Consider the following 6590-nt stretch of genomic DNA (forward strand, 5'->3'; position numbering starts at 1 on the left):
TTCATCATGTTCTAAGTGTGTTGTTGTGATAGCAAAGAAAGTCAGTCTGTAATGCAAGTGTAAGTTGTTGTTTAAATTATTGAAAAAGAAATACTTGGTTTAGACCACGTATTATGCACAATATATTACAGAATCTTGAAAATATCTGAAGAATCCAAAAGGGTATTGATGCACAGCATTCATAATTGCTAATGAAAGAAAGTCAGAGAACTTAAAGTGTTACTGCCATAATGCAATTTTTATAAAACTGCTGAAGGACCACAAAGAATGACTACGGAGAAGAATTATTTTCCTCAGTATTCTTCAAATTCTAAACAAGAAAAAACCATCTATCAAAAAGAGTTTAGAGTCCCCCTTATTCTTCTGTATTTGAAACAGTCATTACGAACACTCTTCAAAAGCAGAGCATAAAAATTGGAGCAGTTGATTTTTTTACTCTGGTATGTGGAATGAGGAATATGAGTTGTTTTCAATATCTTTATAAGCTATTCTAGACTCTCAAATTATTTAGGTACGTAAGACTTTAGGCATCTTTAGATACCTACATGATTAGGTGTATATCATTTGAATTCTTAACTCTCTGCTTAGTTGATAATAATTCTACATCAGTTGAGTACCTGCCATTCAAGAATTACAAAGCTATTTAAGGACTGATGTTGCAGGCCACTTGGTACTGTATCTAAAACCAAAGCAATTCTTAGATATGGCATCCCTGGTCTATCATACAGGTGAAGACAATCCTGGAGAGATGCAATAAAGCAGAAGTGGCCTTCAGAAAATTGGTCAAAAGATGAGCTAGACTTACATAACTTCTCTGATGGCTAATGAGTTCTCCTAGAATGCAGAAGGCCATTGTTGAAATTCCTGCTCATCTGGGTTTGCAGCTTAGTGCTGGAGGGTGTTATAGCTGAAGTTATAATTTCTGTTGATTGACGCTCTAGTGAACTATTTACCTATTGAGTTTTGAAAAGTGGTCTGCCTATGGACTAGGGAAGTATGTAATTTTCACGCATCACAGCTGAAATCTGGCAATCCAGCCTAAGGAAGTTTGCTTTAATAGGAACCAGCTTTAGAACTGTGATTTGACCAAATAATTACCATAGCCATTTTCCCATGATTTTTAAGCTTCAAAGGAAAATTATATCTCCACATTTGCTTGAGAGAAACATAGTTCAGAAACCATTTCAGTTGTGAAGAAATGTCCAGAAGCTTGTCTGATTTTATTCTGGCTGTATCAGCAAGTCCAAGCAAAGATACTAGATCTCTACAAACTTCACTGGCTTACATTCTTATACACCACACTGGGTGTGTAGACTACATCTCTGTATGTAAAATGAACTTTTTCAAGTCATGAAGATCACATTAGTAGCTATGATGTTTTCTGCATTTCAGTCCTAAAAGAATCAGCATGAGTAATCTTGTACTGATTTTCATTAAGTCAATGTTATTACAACTAGTATTGGAGGTAGCTGTTTGTTGGGATCTGTATGTTAAATTACATATGTTTTGCAGATCTATATAAAACAAGGTCTTTCCACTCTGCCTTCTTGTGTCACAATATACTTAAGCATTAAAAGATGCTAATAAATCTTGATTTCATGGAATTCCCTGTTTTCCTATGGATACTAGAATTTGGCACAACTTCTTTTAGTCTATGAATACTGAAGGTAAGGGATATCATGTACTGCTAAAGACAGCAACAAAAATAATTTGTTCTCCTGTTTGTTCAAGGCAAAGAGAAGGTTATCTTTATCAAGTTCTTTTCTATGAGACAGCTACACTTACAGGATATAATGGTGGCAGCAGGCCTCTAGAATAAGTCACTACAATACTCTGAACAAACTGCTGGAAAAGATCATTGAATTTTATGAAGGTTCACCTGTAGGGGTTTCATTTTGTCCCTCTTTATCTGTCTGATTTCTCTGTAAGACTAGCTTTGACTTTGTAATTTTGGTAACGGTGGTATCTTGTTGGAAGTGTTGCAGTGGTTCAAACACTTGAATGGTTTTCATTTCATTTTAACCCTTCCGCTGAATCAGATGTGTTCCCAGCCTTTTCTGGTTTTGTTGTGAACTTCTGTACAACTCCTGAGACAAAGTGAGCTGTTGGTATTCTTTTCCTCCTTGCTGTTAATCTGTGTGATTAGTAAGTGTGTTAATAAGTGTGAAAGCAACATTTTCTTAACAACACACATCTCAGATCTTTATAGCCACCTTTTTGCCAGTGAGAGCGGCAGTCCTTTGCCAGCCTGATGTCTTTTGCCCACCCCTGATGAAACTAGTGAATATGGACCAACTAAGAGAGCTGACAGGTAACCATAATGCTGTATCAAGGATGAGTGACAACTTGAATGGCTTTAGTGATCATTTCACTGATAACAACGTAGGTGGTGTTTTGATATTCTGAAACAAGTTCAGATCTTGCTGCTGCTCTCCCCTACATGTCTTGCATACAATTCATTGTCCTTCTGACTTGTGCATTGTCTTGTAGTTTCCCCCTCAACATACCTTATTAGTACAGGAACTACAAAATACTTGTTTTAGTCACCCATAAAGTATATCACACTTCGAGGTTCAAACTGTGGCTTCTATTATGAACAGCTTATAGGATGATTTAAAAAAGAAATTGTAGACTGATTTTTAAGCCAGCAAAGCAATTACATTCGGACATGTTGCCGTGTTTCATGTTTGGATTTTTCACAGTGATTGGATGATCAGCAGCAAAGTCTTCAGTGGAACTGATATTTTCCATCTCTGCTCCAGTTCCCACAGTACTTCAATCAAGGAGCAATTAGGATGGTGTAGTTTTAACTGTTATGTAATCAGTAGTAAAAAAAAATAATGGCAAAATCCCCTCTAAATATGTTTTATTTAAAGAGATGTAAAGATAGCACTGCAGATTAGCTACATTACAGTCATTTCTCATTTATAATAAGAGGAATGAGATTTTTTTTTCACAGTAATGAGCAGTTTGGACCTGATATTCGAGTTCAGAGGTGCATTAAGACATTTTTGGAGCTAAACTCCGTCAGACCACTGTGGCTTAATCTTAGAGCTTGGTGGAGCTCTTGCAGCACTTTGAGTAAACAGAAAAGTAGCTTATGAGTCTGGAGTGCTCAACGTTTAGCTGTGGCTTGCAGGAACTCTTATTCCACAAAGATTTAGACTCTTCAAATAGGAAAGCAGTCCAGCTGGTAGTCTTGTTTTCATGTGCAGTGGTGCTTTTTAGTGATGTTACTGAAGAAGAGAGGGCATCTCTTTGGCCATTTAATATGTGCGGAAAATCTGTTGATGAAAGGGTGCATGCATTTCTGCCAGTTTCAGCCTTTCTTGTGAAATGCAGCTTCATATTGAGAGAATCTTTTCTTTTACGCCTTACTTATTTTTCTTGAGGATATGTAGTTGCTGTCTGGGAGAAATGGAAGTAGAAAAATTTCTAAAGCGGCTAAAAGTACTAAGGTGACATTTTAACCTTTCATGAGGTCTTTATTGTGTTTTCATAGATGCTTCCATTTCGATTTAAGCAAGAAGCAAGAAGTAAAGCTATTTGGATTGGTTGACAACAATCTAATTCATAAAAAAACCCCTCTTGGATAGAATTGGGCCATTGAGAGAGATGATTTTACATCCTGGAAAGCAGGAGTTTATTATTAGTTAGCATATAATGTCCAAAATGATCCATAGCTGCATAGAGTGACTTAGATCATTTTGATTACTCAAATAACAACAAAAGAAAAACAAAAGAAAATGAGATTACTTTTTTTTTTTTAATTGAAGAAAGGAGAGGTGAAAATACATCATAAGCATTAATCATTTTCTGCCTTAACCCTATAGTTCAGGAGGTTGGGAAGCAAAAGAAAGAAGCTGAAATATTAATTAGTAATTTCAATAAACTTTATTTATTTTCTTTCATTTAACATTATGTCTACAATAGTTGCAATTTATAGATAACACCATGCAGCATAAAAAGAAGCTAAAGTAATTCCTTGCTCAACTCTAGTTATACAATTGTTCGTGATGCTGGGTATTATGAAGACAGTGATGTAATAGTTCCAGGAATTGTGTCCTCTGGCAAAATTGCAAGCTGTTCAAAGGTGCACAGGATTGCCACTCAAAATCACTGCATGAGCCTCTCCAGTGGATATTTCATGTATGTGTTCAAATTAGGGAGGGAAGATCGCTGCTCAGTCTTTGCCACGAGAGGTCTTCAAAGAACATATTACAGAGTATTTTTCCAGTGGATGCAAATAAGAAGTACGTCTTACAGTCACTGCTGACAGAAAGAGTTGGAAGTAAATTGCTCAAGTGCTTCAAGGCATTATTTGTCTGAGACACAGAATTTGTGCCTCACAGAATTGCTGCTGGAAAATAGGAAAATCTCTGCTTGCTTTGCATGTCTGTCTGGGTCATTTTCTATTCCCCTGCTTGAGGTAGAGATTTTGATAGTGATGAGTTAACAAGAGTTTCTGATTATTTCCTGAACATATGTAAACAGAAGGTATATTTCAGCAAGCACAATTTTAGATTCCCTTAGCAGCCAGCTGAAGGATTCTGTGAGCAAGAGTGAGTTGAAAGGGTGGAGGTGCTGAGGAAGCTTTGATGCCATCGCAGAGTGGCATCTTTACTAGCTGCTATCTGGCATTTGTTAACTTTTATATGCCACTTACATGGGTCTCTGCTAGCATAATAAAAGCCTCAGAGGAAGCATCAGCCTCCAGCTATAGAACTGACACATTCTAGAATTGGATGTAGTCAAAGATAAAACCCAAGCAATTAGTCATACTGTGGCTGAAATTTTTGGGATTAGTTTTTCAAAGCAGTTTTGGGGAGAGTTCCTCACAAACCAGGCAGTTAATGAAAATACTTCATCAGCATATTTCACCTCATCCATGATTGTCTTCCTGGAGAGAGTAAAGCATTAGAAAGTTGAAACACTTTCCATTTAGAGAGACTTGATAAATGTGGTACAAATTACTTTTGTTGTTTCAAAAACATCAAGAAAAAAATATGGATTGCCTAGTGGACAGCACTGAAACATGAACTGTTAATGAGCACCTAGTATATTTAGTATGCTCAATTTTGTTTTGAGAAAAGAATGTCTTAGTAATCAGGAGAAAATCTGAGACTTCTGTATTGTTTAAATCTCATGTTGCACTGGTGAAGTCCTTCTTGTGGAACACACTTTGAATTAGCTTGGTAAGACCATTCCTTAGCTTGCTCTGCCAAGCAAACCCCAGGTCTATCTCTGATATTGTAAATGAAATCTCAGATCCACTATTACCAGATTCATATTGTGTCTTATGAGCACAATCTGCAGAGTCTGTTCACACAGGACTTATCAGTAACAATTAAACACTAACATTTTCCCTCTGGCAAGTATTTTCTGACTACTGTGACTGTTAACAGTTCTGTGAAATCCTTAAAATTTACGATAGCTTTTAATTGCATATGGCTGGCATGCTGGTACTTGTCTGTCCTAATACTGCTGAAAACTATCTGAATTCTGGTGCTTTTTTTGGTGATGATTTCTGTAAAATGCACCAATAAAAACAGTGAATAAATTATATAGTAAAATATGGGTCAGAAAATTGTAAAAAAAATTTTGCATATGTATAAAAATATACTAAAAGGGCAGAATATCAGGTTTTAGATGTATTTGACTTGATAGAAACTCCTAATACAGCTTTGTGAACATGTATCTAGGAATAAGACACACAAAACCAGTGGATATTTAAACAAGCTTAGACTGAAGTAAGTCCTACCTTTTTTTTCACAGAATTGCAGAATCATAGAATTGTAGGATCATTCAGGTTGGAAAAGACCCATGATACCAAGTCCTATCATTAACCCTACTCTACAAACTCACCCCTAAACCATATCCTCCAACACCATGTCTAAATGACCTTTAAACACATTCAGGGAAGGTGACTCACCTCCCTGGGCAGCCTATTCCAGTGCCTGATGACTCTTTCTGTGAAAACATTTTTTCCTCATGTCCAGTCTAAACCTACTCTGTTTTAGTCTCTTTTTCTATTGCCAATTACCAGTGAAAAGAGACCAGCACCAACCTCTCTACACCTTCGTTTTAGGTAGTTGTAGAGAGTGTTGAGGTCTCCCCTTAGCCTCCTCTTCTTCAAACTAAACAGCCCCAGCTCCTTCAATCACTCCTCCTAAGGTTTATTCTCGAGGCCCTTCACCTGGTCCGTTGCCCTCCTCTGCACTTGCTCCAGCCCCTCAATATCTCTCTTGTACCGAGGTGCCCCAAACTGGACACAATACTCAAGGTTGTGGCCTCACCAGTGCTGAGTACAGGGGGACAATCACCACCCTACTCCTTCTGGTCACACTTTTCCTGACTCAGGCCAGGATGCCATTGGCCTTCTTGGCCACCTGGGACAGTGCTGGCTCAAATTCAGCCACTTGTCGATTAAAGCCCCCAGTCCCTTTCTGCCAGACAGCTCTCCATCCACACTTCCCCAAACCTGTAGCGCTGCTGAGGGTTGTTTTTGCCCAAGTGTAGGAGCTGGCACTTGGCCTTGTTGAAGCTCATACCGTTAATGCTGGCCCATCGATCCAGTCTGTCCAAGTCTC

This window comes from Apaloderma vittatum, unplaced genomic scaffold (genome assembly GCF_000703405.1).
Source record: "Apaloderma vittatum isolate BGI_N311 unplaced genomic scaffold, ASM70340v1 scaffold5330, whole genome shotgun sequence".
NCBI classification, from domain to species: domain Eukaryota; kingdom Metazoa; phylum Chordata; class Aves; order Trogoniformes; family Trogonidae; genus Apaloderma; species Apaloderma vittatum.